The 14,104-nt window shown below is 33.3% G+C and overlaps 1 protein-coding gene across 1 annotated transcript in view; it reads right to left on the bottom strand.

Annotated features, from left to right (window-relative positions):
• LOC105339282 (limbin) overlaps nucleotides 1–14,104 on the bottom strand; it is a 502,381-nt gene that overhangs the window by 167,045 nt on the left and 321,232 nt on the right. The gene's annotated exons all lie outside the window — the stretch shown is intronic.

Here is a 14,104-nt window from a genome sequence, read left to right as displayed (position 1 = left end):
GCTGACTACATAAAGAGAGATATCTGAGTAATTGTGTCGTAATATTATGTGGATGACCTAACAGAATATTGATATTAGCATGTCTGGCATATATCTTCAATCTATATATTCAGCTACTTGAGATATATTGACAGAACCGCCAAAAAATAAGATATTTGTAACAAAATGCACAAGTAGCTGACTACATAAAGAGAGACATCTGAGTAATTGTGTCGTAATATTATGTGGATAACCTGACAGAATATTGATATTAGCATGTCTGGCATATATCTTCAATCTATATATTCAGCTAAGTGAGATATATTGACAAAACCGCCAAAAAATAAAGATATTTGTAACGAAATGCACAAGTAGCTGACTACATAAAGAGAGATATCTGTGTAATTGTTTCGTAATATTATGTGGATGACTTGACAGAATATTGATATTAGCATGTCTGGCATATATCTTCAATATATATATTCAGCTACTTGAGATATATTGACAGAACCGCCAAAAGATAAAGATATTTGTAACAAAATGCACAAGTAGCTGACTACATGAAAAGAGATATCTGAGTAATTGTGTCGTAAAATTATGTGGATGACTTGACAGAATGTTGATATTAGCATGTCTGGCATATATCTTCAATCTATATATTCAGCTACTTGAGATATATTGACAGAACCGCCAAAAAATAAAGATATTTGTAACGGAATGCACAAGTAGCTGACTACATGAAAAGTGATATCTGTGTAATTCTGTCGTAATATTATGTGGATGACTTGACAGAATGTTGATATTAGCATGTCTGGCATATATCTTCAATCTTTATATTCAGCTACTTGATATATATTGACAAAACCGCCAAAAAATAAAGATATTTGTAACAAAATGCACAAGTAGCTGATCACATAAAGAGAGATATCTGAGTAATTCTGTCGTAATATTATGTGGATGACCTAACAGAATGTTGATATTAGCATGTCTGGCATATATCTTCAATCTATATATTCAACTACTTGAGATATATTGACAAAACCGCCAAAAAATAAAGATATTTGTAACAAAATACACGAGTAGCTGACTACATAAAAAGAGATATCTGAGTAATTGTGTCGTAATATTATGTGGATGACCTAACAGAATGTTGATATTAGCATGTCTGGCATATATCTTCAATCTATATATTCAGATACTTGAGATATATTCACAAATCCGCCAAAAGATAAAGATTTTTGTAACAAAATGCGCAAGTAGCTGACTACATAAAAAGAGATATCTGAGTAATTGTATCGTAATATAATGTGGATGACTTGACAGAATGTTGAAATTAGTATGTCTGGCAAATATCTTCAATCTTTATATTCAGCTACTTGAAATATATTGACAAAACCGCCAAAAAATAAAGATATTTGTAACGAAATGCACAAGTAGCTGACTACATAAAGAGAGATATCTGAGTAATTGTGTCGTAATATTATGTGGATGACTTGACAGAATGTTTATATTAGCATGTCTGGCATATATCTTCAATCTATATATTCAGCTACTTGAGATATATTGACAATTGACAGTGATATAGTGCAATATACATCTTAAGAACACAAAAAGAAATCCTTGGTACATTGTATGTGTTCTCACATGGACAGTAAGAAGTAACTAGAAGCCAAGTTTCTTTCATCTCGTAGCTAGCTTTTCTTACTTCTCGAAGCCAGTTACTAGTAGCCAGTTACTAGTAGCCAACTTTGATTTCATCTCGTAGCCAGTTACTAGTAGCTAGCTTTTTTTTTACTTCTCGTAGCCAGTTACTAGTAGCCAGTTCTATTAAGGGGGATGGACGGTCATCTTGTAGATTTGAGAATAAGAATGTAAACATTTCTTGAACTGGCTTCTTTCTGCACGAAACTGGCCAAATATGTTGCCAAAAGAGATAAAAGCAATAATTATGAAGTCCTCCATGTCATTTTGTGGAAAAGCATGCATACAAGAACGGGACAATGTCTTTTTAAATACTCAGAGCAGCTGTCGAATTGTTGCTTTTATACCTTTTGCAACATTTTTGGCTAGGTTTGGGCAGAAGCAAACCAGTTCAAGAAATGTTCACAATCTTATCCTCAAATGCACAAGATGATCGCACATACACCTTAAGGACGCTCATCTTCAAAGCAATGCTAAAAATGCCCTGTTTGTAAGATTAGAATAGACACTTACAAGCCTTGCTGTTTTAAAGAGATCTATTTTGTGTCCACAGCGGCAATGTCCAGTCAACAGTAAGCTTGTTGAAATTGTTGGATACAATAATTAAGCCAGTATTTTTGGTCAGAGACGAAGAAACAATAAAAGGGATAATTAACTGCTCCTCAGAAAGCTCTGACAACCCTCAGGCAAAACTAGAAGATACTGACAAAACCCTAATCATGGCTGCCTTTTTACGACGTAAAACAAGAGATGACTACCTGACGATGCAGATACCAGACCTGTTTCTAAAGCATTGTTTGAATAGAACTGAAGAGTTGTATCCACGAAGGTATCAAAAATCTTTACAGATGGCAATAGGAGTTGCAAAAAATTCACACTGGTATATGGAGGTGCTATATGGAGGTGTTGTGTGAGAACTACTGAAGATATTTATTCTGTTGACTGGTTAACCTCAAGGTGATGAATGATAGACACCATGGTTGCACAATATTGTCCCTAGAGAATAGCAGCTGTAACTGGTTTGCAAAATCAAAGATCCTCCTACCAGTAAATGTTCAAATTGTTCAATAGGTTTTAATTGTCTTAGACCTCCGGGAAAAGGTTTTATATTCTGGGATCCAAAAGGCGAATCTCCACAGTTGATTCAACTGCAGATATCACGATATCATTCATTTGAGTACATAATGAGGTATGTCAAGAAGCTAGATTTTTCCGATGGAAATATTTGAGTATAAGGGTTTTGTACACAGATTTCCTGTGCAGACTGATGATAGCAGTTGTGGAATATATGTCTGCAAATTAGCGAAATCGATTGTTTTTAAAAGGAGAATTTATCTTTACCAAAAACTGTATCAACGCATGAGAGCTCAAGTTGCTAGAGAAATGTACAGTGGATCCATAATTCTGAGATTTAATACAGCTCGACTATCTATGACGTTGGTAAATGTACTAGTTTGAATTGGTAGATTTTATGTCAGCAGAAGGAAACGGAATCAGTATTTGTATGAAAACTAAATATACCATGCATAATCTTTAATATTTATGCAAATACGTTTTGATAAATACTGTTTCAATGAATTGCAGATCGTAAATGCATACATGTTATTCTCTTAATATGGTGAATGAATTCAGCAAGCATATAATCTCAAGATTAAACAGGGCTTTTCAAACCAAACTGTAACAAGTTTCATTCGATCTGTTTGAAAAAAAATCTTCCACTGGGTCGCTCTCTATATGACGTTTTTCATACTAATTGTTAAAGAAATAAAATTCTTGTTATCGTGAATGTTGTATGATAACCTCCGAGGTCGAGAAATGTTGTTATGAAATATTAAAGCCGAGGCTTTGATATTTCAACCAACATTTCGACATTCTACGAACAGCCAAGTATTTCTACGGATCGTTCTCCTATAGAGAGACGATCTAGGTCATTTTGACGGCTGTTCTGTGTAACCCCAACGGTTTTGTTAGTAATGTAGTAATGTTTACATGTGTATCGATCAAAGGAATCATGCTGACGACAGAATTTTTCTTTGGATTTTTAATACTTTTTGAGTATTTATAAAATATTTTTGAATAATATTCCTAATATTTTAAAGGCGGTTTAATACGATTATTACTACTACACGTTATATATTTTATGTAAAAACACGCAGTGAAAATGAGCTAGGGAGGTCCTAGGAACAGCCGCATTGATCCCTTAATTAAGAATAACATAAGAGGCAATACACGTCGTTTTGACTGGAGCTAACACGAGAAATTGACATGGTTTTTAAACTTTTTACGGTTTGAAGTTGTACTTTCATGATCAGTGCGAGACAAATAGGTATTTCTGATCTGATAGTTTACTGATGGCGTTCGTTATATTGGAGAATAATGTCCGCGGCACCTGTGATCTCGGCAATAACTGTAGTAGAATAGACCATAATTAAACACCTAATTGTCTACGGTCTTTTCTGCTTTTTCCCCGATAACGACAAAGAGCACACGGCGGGTGTGGTCGGTCAGCAGAGAATGTTCACTCCTCCATGGCACCTAATCCTACCTCTATCTTTTTAGAGGTTTGTGTTACTCTGCTTTGAATTTGTATTTCGTTTTTTGGATCTTTGAGATAGCTGACAGTTTGTTAGTGTCATTGTTTTTTTTTGAAATATTTTATATATGCACTATTCTCAGATCGCTATGATTGTGTTTATTCGCAAAAATTACGACTTTCTGTATTTGCGATTTACGAATAAATAAATCAATTGCTAAATTAATTCCGGGTTTCTACAAGGTTATTTCTCTTTCGGTTTCTTATTGGTCGCCTGATTCTTGAATAGGAATAAATTGATTGACGTCATCCATTTGGTTATTATTAACATAATATATAAAGAGTTATTTAAAGGCTCGAAAGATTATTTCCGTAAACTGTATGGCATTGAAATACAAGATGGACCAATGGAACTAAAGAGTGGTATTAGTTGTGAAAAAGGTGGATACTAATTGCAGTTTAGTCGTGACCTTTTTTGTTGTTGATTTTTATACTGGCACACAGAATTTAAAACTAAAACTATGAAATTCTTTCAAGGAGTCGTGCTATGTTTGCTACTTACAACCAGTACTGAATGTAAAACTAATCACTTAAAGGATATAACTGAATATGTTTACAACGTTTTTACGCTAGGCTTAGACGTAAGCGACAGACTGGAATCCAATGCTGAATCAGAAAAAGTTACGGAATCTATAAATGCATTGCAAAAAGCCATTTCCACCATTCACAGAATATTAAATTTTACCAAACAACTAGTGGAGGATGTGTTTCACTTATTAATAGTTCAGCCCTACTTTGAATCGTTTAATCAGCACTTTGAAAAAATTGACAGTTGCGTCACGGATTATCAATATGTTCTCAATAACCCAACTGACATGGTCGGTCGTGAAAACTTTAAAAAATGCTACAATATTATGAATAGTGTTCGAGCGATAGTGAAATACATCGAAAAGCCTATTTTTGGGTCGAAGCCCTTATTTGATTCATTCAACAATGAGGATGGTTCATGTAAAGGTAATGATATCGAGAAAATCCTTCGAGCTCTCATTGACAAGTTTTCCATGGGATGCATTATAACGATGACAGCCGAGAGGATGAAACATAACAATTCGTCTACAATTTACAAGGATGAGTGTTGGGAAATGAATAAAAATGTAAGTGCTTATATAAGATCTCTTTATGAGAAATGCATCAAGCTATCGTGCTCTTCGTTTCATTCGCGTATGGACGAGTTGCTTAATAATCTCGACAGAGTTGACAGTTCTAAAGTTTTCAACGCTTTACAGCGTAACTACCCCTGGTTGCAGTTCATTGTTATAGAAGTTTGGGGAAAAGAAGCTATAGTGGAAAATAACGGTACTTTCTTCCTACACTCTGCAATGTTTGTCGTGTGGAATAAAACCTTTCTGGTATTCTGGACCGATGTTTTTGTAACTTTTTCGAAAACCAGGACAAATGAACACCAAAAAAGTGTTAATGTCACGATTTCTTATCGTGATTTTGAATCTTGGTTTTTTGAAATGAACCTTTCACGTGAAAATCCTTTGGAAACAAAACGAATCAATGCTTTTGGCTATACGTCAGATCAAACAATTGATACATGTAAGTATTTACCTGGATCAGATGATTCATCGCCTGCGGCGCCGAATTCTGGAAACCGATTGAGGATCCCTGTTTGTATGTTTGTTGTTATTATTTTACGAGAATTGCTAAAATCGCTATTCTATTTATAACGCTTTTATATTTTTTGCAAAATTTACTGTGCTGCAGTAATTTAAATTCCTGTTTCCCACCATTCTTATGCTATTAATAATTTAAAATGTATTAATGAGAGTTCTAAAATTGTTGAACATAGAGACCTTAGCAAGTCTTTTTGTTGCATGAAATTTTTTTACATTGACAATGGCAAAAAAAAAAGAAAAGAAAAAGGAAACTTGGTTCCGGTGATAAAGACAGGACCCTTTTGTATACCTTCTTAAAGTCTTTACTACTGGGCATGAGATTACAAGAATATATGATGAACAGAATTGTTTCAACAGAACGTGAAAAATACGCTATTCGAATACTGTGAGCTCATGTGTTTATAAAATTAAGCTGTTGATGTAAGCCTTATGTAGGACAAACCATTCATGTTTTACTTCCTCAAGTATCAATTTGGTTGTGCTGTTACATCACCATATTGCGACACAAAGTTAAATAAACTAAAGCTGTTTAACTTGGACTATCGCTATTTGTTTTAAGTAGTGCATTGTATAGAATTGTTTCTTGTACAACGCCTTTTTTAATCAAGTTTTGTAGATGATATTTGCTGTGTGATTAATTGATCATTTTAGCTTAGCAGTTGGACCGTTTGACCTTGTGTATTTTTGCTACACTCCAAAATATCCTTCTAGAAAAATTACTTGAAAATATCCTTCTAGAAAAATTACTTGTTATTGATAATTCATATGTAAAATATTCTCATAGTAAGATATATAATGATGTATAATTCTAATAGTAGTTCTGTAGTTCTAAAAAAAAAATAGTGTAATAGTTTTAAAAAAAAGGGATATATGGATACGACATAATTACATGTGATGGAAATTACATAGAAGTCAAAGGATGGGTTAAAGACTTAACATGTTTGAAATTTGGTGAATACCAATATTACCCGGTATGAGAGTAAGTAATGTAATAAAAAAATTGATGTTGTTAATTATATAGGTTAAAATTGTATTGCATTACTTTAAGTATTTTTTCACTACCGTCACATGTATTTTTTATGAAGTTGCTCTTTTTTTAAATATGATTTTAACTGTCTTAAAATTTTCAATAGTCTTTGAAATACAAATACTGACTTTAAAAGTCCTTATAATAATGTAATTGCACACATAGAATACTATAAAAGTTGAAAGATCAGAATATTTACCCTTTCTATCATATCGTATGTTCTTAAACAATTCAGATGATTTTGTTTACTCTGCACATTATTATTGATTTCATTTGTTTTTAATTAAGAAGAATTGGTTTCCTTTTTTATGATGTTTGATTTTGTTTTTGTACCTATAAGTGGCAGTTCGTAATGTGGAATTAATACTTTTATAATAATTGTACAGAAAACGAAAACATTTATATTAAGAATTGTTGAATATAGTTTTTCAAGTACTTACTTGCAAGATTTAAAGTATAACATGTATAAGTGTAGAACAAACACATTGTTGGGGATCTGAAGACTCTTCCTTTTTCAATGTTTTAAATGTTTTAGAGATTTCTTAGTTGATTTTGTTTACCGTGAAAGCTCAAGTGAGCTTTTCTGATCACAATTTGTCCTGCTTCTTTTGTGTGCCCGTCTGTCTGTAAAGTTTTGCAAATTCTCTAAACCACTGGCCAAATTCTTGGCACAAAGCACAATGTACAGGGGATTTAAGTTTGCTTTTTAGTCCATATTCTCTTTAAATTAGAGATAATTGGGATTCAGTGAAAAACATCTGGCATTTTAAAAAAATCCCTTATTCTAGAAAACCATTTGAGAAAACCTGAAACTTGTCTGGAAGCACCCTGAGGTTGCGTACATTCAAGTCGGTTCAAATCCTGATCCACGGGTAGGGGGAAACAATGAGGGGAAATCAAGAACATTTTAAAAATGTCTCCTAAAACCAATTTGCCATAAGGTGAAAGCTGTGTGAAGCATCCTCAGATACTAAAAGAGTCTGTTTTTCAAATAATGCGGTGGGACGTGGGTGGGGCACAGTTTAAGTTGAATTTTTACATACATGTACATGTACATGTATGAAGATCTAAAAGAGAAAAATCTTTTAAAATCTTCTTTAAAATAAGTTGGTCAGAAGAACAGAAACCTGTGTGAATGCATCCTTAAATAGTTTAGACTCAAATTTGTTCAAATAATGATCTATAGGGTAGGATGGAGCCCAGTGGGGGTTGAATATTTACAACGAAATAAATATCCGGTAGTGAAATATATTTTTTTCAAAATCTTATTAAAAACAATTTGGCCAGAAAAGCTGAAACCTTCGTAGAGGCAGCATAAGATGATGTAGACTCAAGTTTATTCAAATCATGATCTATGTGAGTAGGGTGGGGGCCTAGGAAAGGGGTATGTGACTTTTTAATATGAATAAATAGAAAAATCTTTGAAATTCTTCTTTTTAAAATCTGAAATAGCTAAAGGGTTTGTTGTTTAACATTAAAAATATAAAATTATGTGCAGAAAAATTTTAAGATCCCATTTAATAAGATATATTCCACTAAATTGTCAAGATATTGAGTATTTGATAATATGAATGAAGTTGAATTTATCAGTTATGGCTATTGTTTCTCAGGTGAGCTTTATGGCCCCTGGGCCTCTTTTTTAATGTTTTCGTTTTATTCTATAATTAGTAGCATTTTCTTCACTGAAATTATTTTCAATTTTAAAAATTCTAAGTGGGTATCCTTAAGGGAATTCTTCTGTAAAGAATTGTACATCTTTTGCTATTTATAAAAAACTTTTTAATGTCTTAGTTTGGTAGCTTTATTGTTTTAGTTGGTTGTAAACTTTTTTTGATGAATAAAAAAGTTTTACTAATACTTACGGTTTTCTTCAAATATTGATTTTGATGAATTTATTAAATACAGTAATAAGTTCCTTGTAAACTGGTTGAAACTTAAAATCAAAGTACTGAGGAACTGACGGGAGTTGATTTTCTCGAAGTTTATTTATTTTAAATTCAATGATATGTTATTTTGCATGACAAGTACATGTATACGTATTTTCTAATTTGAATTACGCATATCTTTATAATATGAATTTTTGAACTTTTTCGGCTAGAATGTCGAGAAACCTCCATATGAATCATGTTAAATAATATTTAAAGATAAAATTAATTCAATCAAACTATGTAGTGGTAGAAATATTTCTCGAAAATTGTATGGATCCAAGCAATTATTTTATATTGAACTCTAGTCTCGTTAAACCAAACGCTCGGCTGACACCGTAAATCTCCGACAAGGGTTTACGGAGACAGCCGAGCGTCGAGTTGAACGAGACTATATTGAACTCTGGCGTAGGAATACATACGACTACAAAAAATATTTAAATTGTTCGTACCATTTAAAATCTGACTATTTTTAAGGTATTTGTAAATAAGATTCCTTGAAAAACAATGCTTTAGCATACATTACATCGAATTCATCAATTATTTTCAAGAACTAAGTCTTGTCAGGAGCAATGATTTGTGCTGAGGTCCAAACACTGTTTCACTTTCGGTTTGTACGAGTGACTGCATAGGAGAGTTGATTTTTAATCAACTCCCAAAAAGAAATTGATAGATTGATTTAAAAAACACATAATACTACATCTAATAGAAATTGACTATCGGTAAAATGTAACCATCTATTTTAAGTTACTATTTATAAAATTATATTTCCAACACGATTAATACTGTTTTTCGTTATTTCCGTTTTCGTCAACCTACTTTACTAATAGCTTTTATGGGGTTTCAGTTTAGGTTTCGGTTTTATACAAATGAATACAAACACTGTCTTGCGATCAGTCCTAGTCATTGGGTGCATTTAAATTCTTTAAAGCATAAAGAGCATGTAAGGTGTCAATACTATTTTTAAAATTCCATAGTAATGAACTCGAACGCTGTTTTGCAATTGTACAGAAATTTAAACGATAAGCGGCAATACGGTAACAAAGTCATTATTTATCATTGAGTAGGCGTCCTTGTTTAGTGTACAACCTTTAACAAACTACGTAGTTAAAATCATGACAGCTTTTCAAATTGCACTGCAAAATTCAATACACAGGTGCTATTGTAGGTTAGTTGTTACGTTAGTGTGTGTAAGTAGTTAAAAATAGAAATTTGATGCATTTTAAAATATTTACCAAGGCCTACAAAGATTATGAAGAACCGCACAGATTGGTTATAAATGTGTGTTGCTAAAACGCGGAACGGAACGAAACGGAAAATAGAAATTATAATAACAGGTTAATCTGCTGCAAACACACACACAAAGAGAGAGAGAGAGAGAGAGAGAGAGAGAGAGAGAGAGAGAGAGAGAGAGAGAGAGAGAGAGAGAGAGAGAGAAGGTTTAGGGTGATGACGTAACTATTGGGGTCTTCTAGAGGATATTTGTAGAACAGTAAATTTATAGAGGTCGTTTTTCATGTGTTTGTTTAGGAAATTAACATTATAGAGGTCGTTTCTTTATATATAGAGTTATGCCCGCCTGATATGAAACCCGATGAATGCAAGACAGACAAAGTTATCAATGAAACAAGAGACCCAATGGGCCATATCGCTCATCTGAGCAACACTGGCTTTATATGGGCGTTCAAAGGAGATTGTGCCATGTGGCCCCTCGGTAGAAGAACCAAAAATGAATATCCGAATTTTACACTTATTTTTGCATATATTTAATCTTTGACATATTGACCTTTATGGGATACCATTGTTACCGAAAATAAGATTATATGCAATATAAATAACTAAATTTTCAGTTGGTGTTCACGATTAACTTCCAGTTCTCTTTATTTTCGCCCCCCCCCCCCCCCCATCACTTTATCAAAACGATTAACATACATGAGAGCATAAAGGTACATTTTCTCCTTCCACAACTTACTAGTTATTGTATTTTATTTTAAAAAATCCTATATGTGAAAGAAAAGTGTAACTCAATGCACAAGAATAAATGCGCTCAATTCCTCAAATTAAAAACATTGAAAAATTTAATTGGCCTTCTCCATTATAAACGATTGTCGTTTACCAGGCATGAAATCATTTCGTATGATGTTTCATATCCTCACTCACTTGATTGAGGAAAATAAACTTAACTGAAAATGTTGTCACATATGTTAAGGAGCTATAATTCAAATGTATTGGCAGGCATATCGCTCTATTATACCAATTATTTTCATCTTTATTAAAAAACAACCAATGCCCACAAACAAAGATGATTTTCCGTTGCAATAAATTTTTAAGAACACCAATAATGCTTTTATCCTCATAATAATAATGTGTCAGGACTATGAAAACTGTTTAAAAGACGTCGTTGTCATTTACTTGTTTTCGAAAAAATACCAAAGGTGTGTGTAGATTTTATGCAATTCATCGCTGAAGAAGGGGCACCACAAAGTAGTTACAGCATATCATCCTTTTAGCAAGACATTTATATTGATCAACCAAAATTTCAGCGCCAATCGTAGAATTATAAGCAAGATACATAGCTTGGTTTGAGTCATGTCTTTGATCACCTGAGTTTATTACATTCAACTTAAGATTTTTAAACTTGGTATTTCCTATTCAGCATAGCTGCATTTAAAATATAAACGAAGTAAAGCTTGATCTCAGCTTTGTGTACATACAGTAGCATTGTGCGCAAAGCTCTGTATCTTGCTTATAACTCGAAGCTTGACCCTCAGGTTAGTAAATAGAAATTTGTAAACAATTAAAACAAGAGAAAAATGTACTAAAACAAAGAAAATCTCAATCTATTTTTCATCACAAATATACTTATATATTTCTAGCAGCGGGAATAATCTCCGTTTAGAGTGAAATTGCTGAGCATCTTAGTATTACATGTTGCATTAATCAACCATTACGTAGAGACCGTAACGAAATACATGTACCTGTCCGATATAATGAATAGAATTCCGTAATATGTTGTTAGTGCATCAAATTTTGCGCAGGTACATGGAAACAATCAGCTATCTGATTTACCGGTCTACACGTAAAACTTTTAAATTCTAAAATAAAGACGATGGTTCCTCTCAAGTTAAAATAAAACAAGAGGCCCATGGGCCACATCGCTCACCTGAACAGCAGTTCCTTGTAACATTACATTTCGTAGCATATGCTTTTTCTATTTTAAACATTGAACCCCTTTCTGGGGACCCAGTTATGGTCCGAGGTTTATGGTTGGCTTGAACAACATAAACAGTAACATAGGAATGAAAATGTGTAGCACTGCGGTAGGACCGCACGTACACAACCTGAAAAACTGAACGTAGCAGAGTTCCACTTCAAGAGAAATAACTCTCAGACTGTACAGAACATCAAGAAAGATAACTCTTGGTTCCACTACATTAGAGTTTACACAATTTGAGGATCCTTGCATAATAATCTCACAAACTGTAGCATTATAGTTCTCGAGAAAAACTTTTTAAAAACATTTTCAATATATCTTTCTATGTTAAACTTTGAACCCCTCTTGGGGCCACAGTATTAATCCAGGGCTAAAGTTTTAATTATTTGGAATCTACATTATTTAAGGATGCTTGCATAGTTATCTCACAAGCTGAAGCATTATAGTTCCCTAGAAAAAGATTTTTCAACATTTTCCCTCTATATTTCTATGCTAAACTTTTAACACCTCTTGGGGCCCCAGTATTAGATTGAGGTCACAGCTTTTATAATTTCGAATCTAGACTATTTGAGGGTGCTTACGTAGTTATCTGACAAATTGATGCATTGTAGTTCTCGAAAAGAAGATTTTTAAACATTTTCCATATATACCGGCACTTCTACATTTAACTTTAAACCCATCTTGGGTCCCTAGTATTAGTCCAGGGGTCACTATTTTAAAACTGTCGAACTTTCATTATCCAAGGTTGTATGCATGATAGTAATCTCACAAATTGAGGCATTGTAGTTCTCGAGGAGAAGATATTTTAACGTTACCTTTATATTTCTATAATAAACTTTGACCCCATCTTGGGGCCCCAGTATTGGTCCGGGGGTCACGATTTTACCAATTTAAGGAATCTACATGAGCGAAGGCATAGAAATTCCACAAACTAAAACATTGTAGTTCTTGAGAAGAAAATTTTTAAACTTTTCCTTTATGTTTTTTAAAATGTTTAAATTTTGAACCCCTCTTGGTGCCCATCAATTGTCCGGGAGTTACAATTTTTTGAATCTACATTATTTAAGGATGTACATGTACATGTATGCATAGTAATATCCCAAACAGTTGCACTATAGGTCTTGAGAAGAAGATTTTAAAACATTTTCCTATATATGTTAAAATCTAAACCCCTACTGGGGCCCCACTTTTTGTTCAGGGGTCACGATTTTTACAATCTTCACTATATATACAACCGTTTGTGTATGTATTGGCATTTTTGGTGAAGTGGTTTTTGAGAAGAAAATTTTTAAACATTTTTCATATGTAGTTCTATGTTAAACTTTGAACCCCGCCTGGGGCTGCAGTTTTGATTTGAGGGTCACGATTTCTAATCTTCATTATACATACAAGCTTTTGTGTAAATATTGGCATTTCTGGTGCAGTGGTTCTTGAGAAGAAATTTTTTTAAACATTTTCCTAAGGTATATCTATATTAAACTTTGAACCCCGCCTGGGGCCCCAGTTTTGGTCCGAGGGTCACGATTGTTACAATTTAGAATCTTCACTATATATACAAGCTTTTGTGTAAATATTGGCATTTCTGGTGCAGTGGTTCTTGAGAAGAAGATTTTTTAAAAATTTTCCTATGTATTTCTATGTTAAACTTTGAACCCCGCCTGGGGCCCCAGTTTTGGTCCGAGGGTCACGATTTTAACAATTTAGAATCTTCACTATATATAAAAGTTTTTGTGTAAATATTGGCATTTTTGGTGCAGTGGTTCTTGAGAAGAAGATTTTTAAAACATTTTCCTATGTATTTCTATGTTAAACTTTGAACCCTGCCTGGGGCCCCAGTTTTGGTCCGAGGGTCACGATTTTTACAATTTAGAATCTTCACTATATATACAAGCTTTTGTGTAAATATTGGCATTTCTGGTGCAGTGGTTCTTGAGAAGAAGATTTTTAAAGACATGCACCCTATACTTACTGTTTCGCAATTATCTCCCTTTTGAAAAGGGCTGTGCCCTTTATTTTTACAATTTATAACCCCCTTTCCATAAG

Source organism: Magallana gigas, chromosome 8 (assembly GCF_963853765.1).
Source record: "Magallana gigas chromosome 8, xbMagGiga1.1, whole genome shotgun sequence".
Taxonomy (NCBI): Eukaryota; Metazoa; Mollusca; class Bivalvia; order Ostreida; family Ostreidae; genus Magallana; species Magallana gigas.
Note: the sequence above shows the minus strand (reverse complement) of the source record. Positions and strands in the feature narration are given on the sequence as shown.